This window comes from Gavia stellata, chromosome 3 (genome assembly GCF_030936135.1).
Source record: "Gavia stellata isolate bGavSte3 chromosome 3, bGavSte3.hap2, whole genome shotgun sequence".
Lineage (NCBI taxonomy): Eukaryota > Metazoa > Chordata > Aves > Gaviiformes > Gaviidae > Gavia > Gavia stellata.
In genome coordinates, this window is record NC_082596.1 from 4,325,403 (window position 1) to 4,338,291 (window position 12,889).

At 52.5% G+C, this 12,889-nt stretch overlaps 1 protein-coding gene across 1 annotated transcript in view; it reads left to right on the plus strand.

Annotated features, from left to right (window-relative positions):
• Nucleotides 1–12,889, plus strand: part of PTP4A3 (protein tyrosine phosphatase 4A3) — a 47,084-nt gene that overhangs the window by 13,224 nt on the left and 20,971 nt on the right. The gene's annotated exons all lie outside the window — the stretch shown is intronic.

A 12,889-nucleotide genomic window follows, 5' to 3' on the forward strand; every position in this document is an offset into this window, starting at 1 on the left:
GCACATCTGGCTGGCATTAGCGAGCCCGCCACAGGATGCGCTTGGTTCAGGGTTTTCTTGGCTAAAATTATTAGCAGCTTTAATTGAAACCAGAGGCGGGCAAAGGCACGTCACGCAGAGGTGCGCTGCCAGCAGGCATGTACGGCTCAGCCCAGTGCGTGGCTGCGACCGGCGTCCTCGCGAACCGCTGCCAAATGCAACCCGATGTCCTGCCCGTCGGTGAGATGGGCGGAGATGTCAGGCACCACACAAGGTCCTGCTTGGCATGGAGGAGCCACCCAGGAGCCAGTGCATCCCACCAGGCTTTTCTTCCAGCTACTGCTCTGAACTGGGATTTAATCTGAAACCCAGAGGATTTAACTTACTATCCCTGAGCAAATACAGCCTGAAGTGGTGCAAATGCATGACCTCACCCAAATCTCAAGAAGAGGTAAATATTGCATCACGCTGAGCGTGCTGTATCCTCTGCCCCAGTCTGAGAAGCTCTGCCTGAGTCTACCCTGCTGTAGGGACAAGCCAAGCCGGGGAGGAGGTATATGGTGGGAAAGGCTTTCTCCTTGCCACCCAGTTTAATTATCAGTGTCTCGGCGTTTGCAATGTGATGGACGCTGGTCCTGCCCCCATGCAAGGCTGCTCTGGCCGCTGGCATCCCCGCAGAGCTGCCGGCGGGGAGGAATTGGGTTTCACAACCCGTCTTTCCAGGCTCCCACAAGATTACTGGAGGGAGAGGAATGTGCCGGAGAAAATATCCCAACTGCTGTTAAAAGGCACAGCTTTCTCTGCCCCTTTCTGGGCCAGCCATTCCTCCACCACAGCAGAGGTCCGGCTGGCAGCACCCGCTGGACCCAGTCCCATGTCACCTCCCTATGTCACCCTGGGGTGCCTTTGCCCTCCTGGCCTCCCCTTCATGTGCAAATAATTGCAATCACGATAAGCAGGCTCTTTTATGAAGAAACTCTTTGCATTTCCCTTGCGGTGCTCCTGGGACAGAGCTCAGTTGCTTTATATCTGGACAATAAATCTCCAGGCTCTCCAGGACACACCCTCCACGCAAGGCAGTAATGCCTCTTAAATAATGGGCCTGCCAGATGCTTGTTCTGTCTGGGCGAAGAGCACGCCAGCCAGTTGCAGCATCTGTGTATCATTTTCCAGGAGAGCCCGGGCAGCGCGGGAGTCTCGGTCGAATCGCTTTTGGCCAACCCTTGCAAATCATGGTGAAGGTTTCTGGGCTGCCCGGAGTGAAAACATCTCTGAGCTGCGGCAGCCCGTGGTCTGGGGTTGAAAGATTCATCCCACGCGTCTCAGGAGGAAGGTGGAGAAATCTTCCTCCCTGGTCCTTCTGTTTCTGAAAAGCATGAAATCTTTGCCAGGCAAAGGCTAAGATAGTCCATTTTCTTGACCCCACTCTTTGCATCTGCTGTTGCTTCAAAATGTTGGGAGCATCAGATGTGGTCCGGGGCAGTGAGGGCACTGGGGAAGCTTGAACTGGTTTGGTGTTGGGTCATCTCCTCCTGGGTGATGGGACATGGAAAGGGCTGAAAGTGGGGATGGCTTTCTCTGATGTGCCTTCTCTGTTGAGTCTTCTTTCGGGGCTCCACGACCCCAGTCCACACGAGTTGCCTCCAGCAAGAAGAACTCCTACAAGTTCTCTGCAGAAGATCTTGTTGCATCTGGGGCTGATGACTGGGCCATTGCACTTGCCCTGGTTTCTCTGCCAGGCTAGTTACAAGCCTTTTGGACTCTCTCAGGCAGCTTTGGCAGGTGCTTTGCTTTTCTAGCTCCAGCACTGGGGAGCCCCGGCACAACCATAAAGTCTTTCCCCAGCTATTAGAAAGCGGTTACGTTCCTTGCGTGTCTTTTCATTGCCGGAAGCTGGTAAGTGGACGGGTCCTACATAAATAAACTTCTCAAGGGCAGGGAGTCAAAATATCCCTGGGCTTGTTTGGTGGAAAAAGGTTAACCAGCGTGAAGTCTACGAATTGCTGCTGACCCGACTTTGTTGACAAAATACGGTGTTATTAATTGGAGTTGCAGGCAAACCCCCTGGGGATATTTAGAAGGAGCTTGTCCATCACAAGGGCTGAGATCTCCCTGGGAGAAGATCTGGCCAGGCTCTTCGGAGATGTACCTAGGGTCTTGGCCATGGCTCTGGTTTGGGGTTTTCTTGCTGAGGATGAGGTCTGTAGGGGTCTCAATCTCCCACAGTGGCCACGGGAACATGGGGATTCCCCAGCAGCGGAGCTGCGGTAGTCAGAGAAGGATGGGAGGAGCCCACCGAGAAACCAGGCACCAGGTGACTCCTTTAGGGTGAGCTAAAACTGTCTCTGTTGGTCTAGTTGAAGATGTCCCTGCTCATTGCAGGGGGGTTGGACTAGATGACCTTTGAAGGTCCTTTCCAACCCAAACCGTTCTGTGATTCTATGATGACTATAATGAGCCTCCTGGGTCCCTAAATTCAGGTTTCTGCTCTCAAGTTGAATCCTACCCATAGCGTCGTTGCCTGGGCAGGAGCAACAGCTTCATGGTGAAGGTGAAGTTCAGGAGTGTGACCTGCGCTGCTCTCGGCGTGGTCCTAAATCTTAGCAGCCACTGATTGCTGCATTGGCGTGGGAGATGCTCACTGTCGCCCTGCTGTTCCCCCAGCCCGGCAGCTTATTTTAGACTGTGGCAGGGCAGTGGTCAGTATCTGGCCCTGGGTGCCATCGCAGCATTTCAACCAGAGAGGAGCCGCCGTCGTGGCAGCCGAGCCCAGCAAGCTCCAGAGCCGGCTGCTCGTATCACGGCTGGCAAGTTCGTTCACAGCATCTCACGGCAGCGCGTGACGAACAGCTTGCTTCCCTCGGCCTGGAAGCGAGCAGAAAACCCGTGCTGGCGCCGTCCCAAGACAGAAGCTATGGGAATCCTCCTCGACAGCGTGACAGCAAATGCTCCTCTTGAGCAGGGCTGGTGCTGGGAGGCTCTCACCCAACGAGCCCGCGGCAAAGCCTGTCCCGTCGCAGGAAGAGCTTGCCTTGGGCTGCGAGGTTTCCTGCACCTGCGTGACTAAGCGCACTGGAAAGCACCTTCAGTGCATGCCAGACTGGTGGAAATTGGGCTGCTAGCAAACAAATGCGCCAGTGTGTGTCCCACCGTGCTTTGAAGAGGTGGGTAGCACCTAGTGGAGGCGGGCAAAGGGGCTGTGCCCTCTTCTCAGTTTCCCTAAAAGGCTGACAAACACCTCCAAGGTACCGTCAGCCACATTTAGGTGGAGCATCATACAGATGAAAGGTGTTTCTCAAGGGCTGCCACATCCCTGTAGCCCCACAGCTGAAGCCCCTTCTCCTGGGGTGCTCACCCTTGCCTAATTCAAGTTGGGCCATGCGAACGTGACCTGGGAGAGCCGAGGGGAGCAAGATCCATATGTCTGTTCCTCTTGCTCAGCCTCTCGGCACGGTCTTGCCCGGGGTGAGGTGGCCACAGGGGTGGAACAGTCCATCGGGCAGGAGTTCGGAGCGACTTGACCGTTCTCCACAGAGCGACCATGGCAAGCGGCCCATGTTTCACAAGTGGGGTTTTCCCATCAGGCTCTCCAGCTGCTATAAATAACAGGAAACGTTTCATCGTTTTCTGCTCCAGTGAAGGTCAGGAGCTGGATTCTGTGGTCTTTGGAGCTTTAATGAGGTTGGAAATTTATGCGGTGTACCCAGAAGTCCCCTGGGGCAGCCTGCCTGGGGCCATCTGGCTCCTTGGATGGAGAAGTCTTGACTGCCAGCCTTTGACAAAGTTACCTTAGCCACCCTTTATGAGATGTCAGGTCCTGCTAAGTCCGCATGTGCTCTTCATCTCCAAGGCCAGATGTTAACTCTTGGATTGCTGCAGAACCCACTCTTGAGGGGTTTGAACCATCCTTTATCTGTGGTAGGAAAAGCTTCTACCATGAATGCCAGGGTGGACACAGGGATACCAGCCACTGGTCTCATGAGCTTGCTGGGAGCTCATCTTGCAGCTTCCCTGAATCGTCAGCACTTGGTATTCCACTCATGGTGGGCAAATGCCTAAAATTTTCTTTTTGCCTCTTCCATCAAGGAAGCTGGTCCTTCCTGACTGTGCCCCGGGGCTGATGGGCTAGCGGTTTGACTCCTAGGTGGTTGGTCTCTGATGACCAGACCATTGCATTTACCCCTGTGTTCCTGCCACAGGGGAACAAAAAGCCCCCAACAAATGGCAGACTTTAAGCAGCCTTCAGTGCAAACTGATTTTCTAGCTTTTGGTCGAGTATTCTCCTTGTAGTATCCCCTCAAACCAATACTCAGTCAAACTTGAGGTGAAATTACCTATGCAATGCTCCGCCATCTCCGTTATCGGGGTGTGTTCCTTATGCCTGTCTCCTTCAGCTGGTAGGATCCTACCAAAGCTCTGGTTCTTCAAGGTTGCTGTCCTCCATCCTCATGAGTAGGACTTTGGTTAACACCATGGTGCCAGGGGGTGGTTAGAAGGGTCCTAAGGTGTAAGAATGGTCTCAGTAGAAACAGATCAAAATAACCTATTACCAGTGCAATGGATGTATGCATGCCAATGCTGGGAGTTATCCTACCATACCTCTTAAATTAGGGAGGTGGCTGCCCCGTGCTCCTGCCAGAGTTAGTATAAGGGATGGGGAGATACCTCCAGAAGTTGCTTGGCTCCACAGACGTGGCAACTGCCCTTTCTCTCTCCGTTAATTAGAGAGCAAAGAAAGTGCAAAGCCTGAAGGGTGCTTGTCTGGGTCGAGCTGGCATGGAAGAAAGTCACGCACACCTTCTCTGGCTGGTGGCAGCGATGGGTCTCCGTTGGGGTCATATTATTTCCCACTGGGCATCCCCAGCTCCTCTCTTCATGGTTTACCTGGCTTGTGCTTGGGGCAGGATAGACACCCAATAAATCAAGCGGGAAGATCCAGCCCTGGGAGTTCACTCAGATATCTCGACAGCTTTCCTGGGTCACGGAGAGCCACAAGCATCAGGTCCGTGCCGCCTGTTACCCCCGCAGCTGCGTAGGGAGGAGGCAGAGCCGCTGTCTGCCGCCTCTCCCGTTTCCCCAGCAGATGCAGGAATGCTTTGATGTCCGCTCCCCTGGCCCCGAGCGCCCAGCACCAGGATTAACCATCAGTCAGACCCCTCCACCGCCTCCAAATAAATCTCCTAAACTCAGGCAAGCCCTGCTCAGAGGGGTCCCGGCATTCCCCTCTTGCAGAATAAGGTTTAAAAATAGTTTCTCCCCATGCACCTGCCCCTCCAAAGCCAAGACTGTGTTTTATTTTTACAGGCCAGATTTCCTGGTGGTTGGCTCCTCTCCTGGGGCATAGAGAACAGGGACAAATAGAAAAATGACCCATCTCAACAGTGCAAAGAAGGTAGGCAGCATGGAAAGTGCTCACACTACACATGGGTTGTAAGAAACCCTTCCCACCCTAATCTCTCCTTCCTATAACCTCATGCTTCTAAACCAAGGCAGAAATGCAGCTCCAGGGATGGTCCTTAGGGAAAAATACGGGATTTTGCTCCTTTCTGCATTTTTTTAGATGCCTCTTCAAGGGACAGGAGGGCTGCAAAAACTGAAAATGGAATTGCGTGGTTGTGGCAGTGTTATATCTGTCTCTAAGAGGGTTTTTGGGTCTAAGTTAGCATCCCCTACGCACATCTCTGAAGCGGTGAAGGAAGCCTGGCTCAGCCCCGATTAAATGGTTTCAGTGAGGCTGAAGTATTTTTTGTAAAAGCCTGTGTGTTTACATTTTCATAAGCTTATTTTAAAACGTACGTGTATACAAGAGCAGGCTTATTTATAAAGCCCAATAGCCCGCTGTGTCCTTACCTGACTTAAGTGTCAAGGAAGCAGCTTTTTTTTACTTTTTACAAGCGCAGTTTAAAATAAAATACTGGTTTGCTGTGCACCAGTGAATCTGCCCAAGAGGAGGTCAGGGCAAGGTCTTGTTTTCCGACTGTAAAAAGCTATTTTGCTTGTTTACGGAGCTTCCTCTTGCCAGCCGTCATTTTAGGTTAATCTGTTAATGACAGCTATAGGTAAAAAACCTCATTTCTATCCCCCAGAGTCCTGGCACGCCTGCATTGCCAAAATCCCAAACTAGCCAGGCTTCCCAGCAAAGAGCGTTTGGGAACTTTCTATCGGTAAAGCAGGATTTGGTGGGTGACCCGTTCAGTTCAGGTTCTTGGCAAGGTTTCTGGCTTCAAGTCCCACATGGGGGGATCTTGGGCGTCTTCTGCTTCCCCTGGGGGAAGGATTTTATTCTTTTTTCTTGGTTTTAACCATATGAACTGGCAATGCACCAGCCTGGCAGCAGGAAGGTGGGGAGCACCTTACGGTGGTACCAAAAGGCTGCAGGTCGATGTTGAAGTATGATGAGATGTTGTGTATGGACCTTGACGGCAGGACGGGGAGGGTGAGGAGAGCCCCACGGAGCCGCTAATTTACACGAAAGCAAAGTGAAGCTTTGACTGTAGGACATATAGTTTACCTTGCGCAAGGGACGAAAAGCCCATACCTGTTTTTATGCCTGTGCTTGGAGATATTTTTCAAGCAAGTTTCCATGAAGCATGCGGGCTTGGTGGTATGAACATGAAGACCTAGGAGGCAGGCAGGTGAGCAGATGCCATTTATACCCATGAAAGAACTGAAGCAGACTTGGTGGTTTTCCATCCAGTGGAGCTGTAAACCAAAGCCCTGACCACTGGTGGTTATTTAAAGACTCCTGCGGCGCTTCCTGCGATGGGAAGGTGCTTGGCCTATGTTCAGCCTGGGCGACTGCTCTCTGCAAAGCCAAATAAACAGCAGCCACTTGAACTTTCCACCTTGCGGGCTCGGCTGGATGCCTCTTCCCTGAGCCATGACCGGACACTGCGCCTCGGACGGGCTTTGTGGACAAGCCTCCGTGGAGGATTCGGGGTGACAACCACATTTTGGGTTTTTCCTGTTGCATGAAGGACCCCAAGGGAAGAGTTTGATGCTGCTTGGAGCTGAAAGGGGGCATCTGGGAAGGGAGGTCTGTGTCTCCAGGATGGGCTGGGATGCCCTACGTGTGGGTCTGTGTCCTTCAGTGACCTTGGGCAGGGCAAAGAGAGAGGAAATTATATCCTTTAACATTAGACATGTACTTTAGATGCTATATTTCCTGAGAGAAGCAAAATCCAAGTAACTGGGACCAGGAATCTCGTCCATCCATCAAGGCATGTTGGGGATGCATGAGTGTGGTGACCGTCTCATCTGCAGGGTGTCCGTGAAGGTGCCAAGGCATTGATGGTGAGATGCCCATGGCTTCATCAGTTGGGGAGGTTGGAGGTGGTGCCTTCCAACCTCAACCCTTCAACCTCAACCCTTCTGTCACAGTCAATGCGAAATGTCAGGCACTCGCCTGTATGTATTTTGGTGCTTTTATTGAGTTGTATTTAGTGGTGCGTGTCTCTCCCTGCTTCTGACCCTTCCTGGTGACCTGAGATGTTTCAGTAACTCACATGAACCCTGCAATGGATGTTCCTTCCTCACATCCAGCAGCAGCCCCTCAGCCTGGGAACTTTTGCAAGACTTGGCAGCAGGGCCGTTGCAGGAGTATTTCACACAGGACCCAAAAATATTGCTGTCAATGCAGCGTCGGTCGGCCTGAACGCAAGGTCAGGTCCCTAAGAAATCAGACTGTTGACGAACAAGCTTGAGCGTATTCAAATGTTTCGTCTGATTTTCTTGGACTGCAAAGTTTCCAAAGGAGCCAAAAAGCTGGCTGCTCTTCTTGTTGATTTTGCAGACCAGAAATACAACCTGGTTCAGTGAAATCAGGAAGCTCGAATTCTTGTATTGGTGTAGCAGAGGGGAAAAATCTCAATTTGGAAAAGCTGAAATGTCTGCTTTAGAGATAAAAATAAAAGGCTAAGGTGGTGCGCCCTAGCTCTGCTGCCTGCTCTCTGCCTGCACTCAGCATCGAGGATGATCGCTCGGGCACAGGGCAGCCCACAATATCTAGCCCCAGGACCACAATCCTTGCTTGAAATCCCTCTGAATTTCTAGCAAAGAAGCAAATCCAGGGGCATTTCTCTCGATCAAGGTCAACGAGGTGGGTCCATGCAGGCGTTGGGGAGCGCAGATAAGAGCCATGCCGGTACACGCTGGCACAGAGCCGGGACGAGAGCGCAGGAGACGTCAGGCAGGAGCAGAGCATCGCTTTAAACTGCAAATGAACTCTGAAAGGACAGCGAACTTGAAGCAAGCCCACATTTCGGGCCAGGCTGGCTGTGAATCAGCTCTGGAAAGTGAAAGACGAAACTTTCTGACTTCAGTTCAAGTTATGAACTTATAAACTCCCAATTATCTGGTTTAATGGACACAAGCCAGAGACGTTTTTTGAGGCGAGTGTATGGGACAGCTTCCTGAAAATGAACTCGTTGAAAAAGGCGTGATTTGGAGACTAAAATTTTGACTCAAAATCTGGTATTTTAAAAGCCAAGTTACTTTGACGTGAAGATATCTTGCTGTGGGTCCTTAAGCTGCTCTTGAGCATCCTTCGTCCCGTTGCTCTTTGCTAAAATGTAAGGGCACGAAAAATCACTTCCAAAAATAAAAGTTGAAAAAAATACCACATTTGAAGCCCATCTGAATGTTGTCAAATGTGCAGGAAGATTTGCACAGGGCAGCCATGTAAGCTTACTTCTTTCCCCCGAGATAACAAGCCCGCCGGCTGGCAGTGAACTGGGGACAGCCGGGGTCCAACGGGGCAGCCCACGGCCTGGCTTCGCTATTTCATGGCACAGCTTTGGGGTGGGGGTTAGAACAGGGATGTCCCATGCGTGGCTGCAGGTTTTGTCAGCAAATCTTATTACTGCAGGTTTTTTGGGGGATGCTGTTCCAGAATAAGGCTTTTTTTCCCCCGTTTCCCTTTAGAATACTGATTTCTTGTCTCGGTTACTTTTAAAATGGCTGTATATTCCCCAAAACTGTCGTCAGGCATTAAGAAAATCAGAACATATGCCTGAAGCTCTGCTGGGGATAAAACCTCAGAAGAGGCGTCATGCACGCAGCTGGGCAGCAGTTCCTCCCGCGAGCTGCTAAAATTGGCATCTGCCAAAGTTAGCGGAGATTTCATTGAGATCTTGTTTGTTTTATTGAAGTGGACGGGTCAAGGACCGGGGTTTTATCGGTGCCCTGGCATCAAAGGGATGCACCCATGCTCCCAGCTGCTGGGAATCATGCTCGTCCTTGGGCCTGTGGCCACAAGCCGGGAGGATGGCCGGGGCGTGCTGCTGGTGAGGAGTTGGTGACACTGATTGCTGCAGTGATGCTCCTGCTCGGCTCCTGCCTGCAGTTGTGCCAGCGAAGTGGGTGAGCTCAGAGTTAATCCTTAGCATTAACCAAAATCTCCTATTCTTACCCCAGTGCAAGACTTGTGTGCTGCACCGGTCTCCTGGGAGGAGATTTGGGGCCCCTCTGCGGTTGAGTTAGGTGAAGGCTTCACGGGTGCATCCATCCAAATGCGGCTCACTGCGGTCCTGCAGGCTCACGGAGGCTCAGCCGGGGGGGCTGCGGGTCCGGCTTCGCAGGGGAGGTGGGTCAGTGTTTCCAGACCCTTGGTGAGGTCCCCAAAGTGCTTCAGGTGCCACCATCGGGTGGAACAAATGCAGCACACGAGTAGAGCTCGAGGGAAGTCCTTCTGCTGTGTTTCTAGTAGATGCCTGCCCAGGGCGTGCTAATGGTGGTGGACAGGACGTGCTCCATCTGTTTGATGAACGACACTTATGGGAGATCTGGAAACCGGGCAGGCAGTGTTTTATCGATCAGCTGATAAAAGAAAATACCAGGGAAATTCCTGCTTGTTCTCTGTTCACACCGTGCCTCAGCCTTTAATTACCGCGCTCATTTAGCGGCTCTTGGCTACCCATCCCTGTCCCCGTGCTGCCCACGGAGCCGTGCCAGCGCAGCTGCCTGTTTGCAGGGAGACGGAGTGGGAACAGATCAAACTGAAAATAAATTATGGTTTCTTATAATACCCCCAAGGCGCGATCGGCTCCCAGGTGCCCTCGCCAAGGCGGCCGTCGACGTCTCAATGCTCTCATGCTGGTGAGGCTGAGTCCAGCCGGGGGTCAGCTGACTTTGCGCTGGAGCGGATGAGCGCCGTGGCTGGAGGGGACATCTTCGGTGCCACTTGTCTCTCTGCTCCCTCGGGCTGGACCGCAGTGGGACAGCCTGTCCCTGGGCTGGTTTTGCTGTTGGTTGTCATGTGCGATGCTAAATTTAAATTATTTGTAAATCAGCAAAACAGCCTTTGTGCTGGCTGCCGCGAGTCCTCTGTGCGCAGCTCCTGTAGGGCGTTGTAGTGTGTTTTTTCTGCTAAGATAGTTGAAAGAGCACAAATTTCAGCGTGGAGCCAGGTATATTAACAGGAATGCCATCATTTAGCTGTCTCTCTGTACCACGGGGGCTTATAATGGGGGAATTGATCGAGCCCTAAGTCAGCACTGGGTGTTTCTGCACTTTTGCAAGGTCTCCCTAGATTTTCCTTGATACTGCGTTTTCTGTTCCCTGCAGCCTGGCTCTTTAGGAAGCAGCGTGAAGAAGAGATGGAGAAAAGCCCTCCCCGGGGTGTGCCAGCAACAGGAAGCATTGGGAATGGTTGTCTGCCTCCCTCCCCAGGCTGAAACCATCTTGTGTGCCCTGGGAGCAGAGAGGCTGGGACCACCCTGGCCTCCTCTGGCCAGATCTCAAAGCAAGTATTTAACCCGGTTGGCTGAGCCGTTCCCGATGACCTCTGTTTCTGGCAGAGCAGGAACACCCGGGGTAGGTCCCGTGGCTCGCCTGTAGAGCCCGTACATGCAGGAGCACCCGGTGCCGCTGAGCGAGGAGTCCAGGGAAGGGGTTGGTGGTGCCTGGTGAGCGCAGCGGGGCCGAAGAGGAGAAAGGATGGTGGTAGGGCAGCCTGGATTTTAGACATGGTCCCATGTTGGGGGAATGCTGCCCTGTGCTCTTGCCGCTGGCTGCCATGCCCCGTGGTGAGGCAGGGCTGATCCCACTGGCATTTCAGAGCCCGGCGCAGCAGCTCGGTCTCCAGAAGCCTCCAGTGGGATGGTTGGAGCATCGCTGGGTTGGTTGGGACGAGGCTCCCTGGGTTTGTCTCTCCCTTGGGTCTTCTATGAAGGGCCTTTCCCCTGCACAGCATCTTTGGCTTTTTGCTTGTTATGGGGGATGCTTTTTCATTCACCTCCTTTGCCTTTCCCCCCACCAAGAGGCAGAGCATGTGCATCCCCAAAAACATTTACTAGCATCACTAGCTGGCTGTTGGCTTCATCATAAATGATGAATTTGGGGTTGAAGCTTAATTTACCCAGGGAAGCACATTTGCTTTCAGCTTGACTAGAGCCTGCTCCAGCGCAGCAAGGGTGGCCGGGAAATGCCACCCACGCTGGGATGTCAAAACGCCATCCGGGAGTTGAGCAGAGCGGGAGCAGCTTGCATGTCTCCAGGCCATTAAAGCTTACCCCTGGGGCTGGGGAGGATGTGCAGAGCACGGATGAAACGCCGTGTCCTGCCTGTCCTGTCGCTGCTGGATCCGGCTGTAGGAGCTGAGGAAGTTTTCCTGCTGAGCAGGGTGGGGAGGCTTCACATCTCAGCCTTTATTTAATTTTCAGGTGATAAAAGCGTTGCTTCCCTGCCTGGCGCCTCTGAGCAGCCAGCACGTTCAAACGCTTCCCTTTCTGCAGGGAATTTGCATTTCCCTAAAGGCAGCGCTGGTTTTATGCAAATACCCTGATGAAAGAAAGTCAAAGCCAAAGCGTGCTCATGAGTAAGTGTTCCGGGGCACTTCTCGAGCAGTCAGATGCTCTCTTGCAAACCTTTTGGCATTTCAGGGAGAAGCAGCGTGGCATTGCCGACTGCGGGCTCCCTGGTCTGAAAAGCGCTGTGCGATTACCACTTCACCTCCACGTTGTCCCAAAAGCGGATTCAGTCTGGAAAGGTGCTTTGGGGTTGCAGTGTCCCGCTGTTGGATTTGCTTTACCTGGGTGCACCGTTCCCATGGGACGTGGCATCCCCACTTGTTGCAGTGTTCACATGATGCTCAGCAGTGGCACTGTGGGCAGGATGGGTTTCCTCAGCTTCCTGCCATTCCCCTGAGGACATGGTCCTTCTCCTTCAGTGGCCTCCAAAATCACCTGGGCACCGTCCATTGCAGCCAGCTGGGCTTTGCTGCACGACCTTCTCCTTGCTTTCCCTGCCGGCATGCGGAGAAGAGCAAGTAGCAGCATCCCACAGTGGCTCTGGAATCTCCGATTCGGAGCAGGCTTTTTGCTCATGCAAATCGTTGCAATTTGTCTTGCTGAGATGCCAGGGCATTTGCTGTCTTTTATAAAGCCAATGCTGGAAATCCTTCCTGTGAAGGACAGGAATATGATTAGATGACTCTGTTCATCTTATGTATTGAAAGACAGTTCATTTAAGTGGCAAGAAGCACCGGGATTTCTATAGTTTGCCATCAATTCCTTTTTTCACCAGTTTTGCCTCAAACAAGGGCCAGGAGCAGCCTTGGCATGCCAGAGCATCACTGTGTTGCAAGTGAGGATGTGATTTAAACTGTGCTCGTCTGGAGCACCAGTAGCCTGCTTTCTGCTTCTGATTTGCAGCCCAGAAGGAGACGGCCTTGGTTGTAACGGGGGAGCCCATTTTTGCAGTCTGAGACCACGTCCCAAGCTGCACCATTGTAGGACTCCGGTCCTAAAGAGTTTTCAGCCCGTTTTCCTAATGCTTAGAGAGTCCTGTTCCAGCGAGGTCTTTTAATCCCTTGGTTAATCTTGAATCCAGTTTGGACCCCACTCGATGAAGAGGCAAGCTGGGAGCTGGGTGGAAGCCAACGTGGAGAATCCTGGGGAAGGGCCATCCAGCC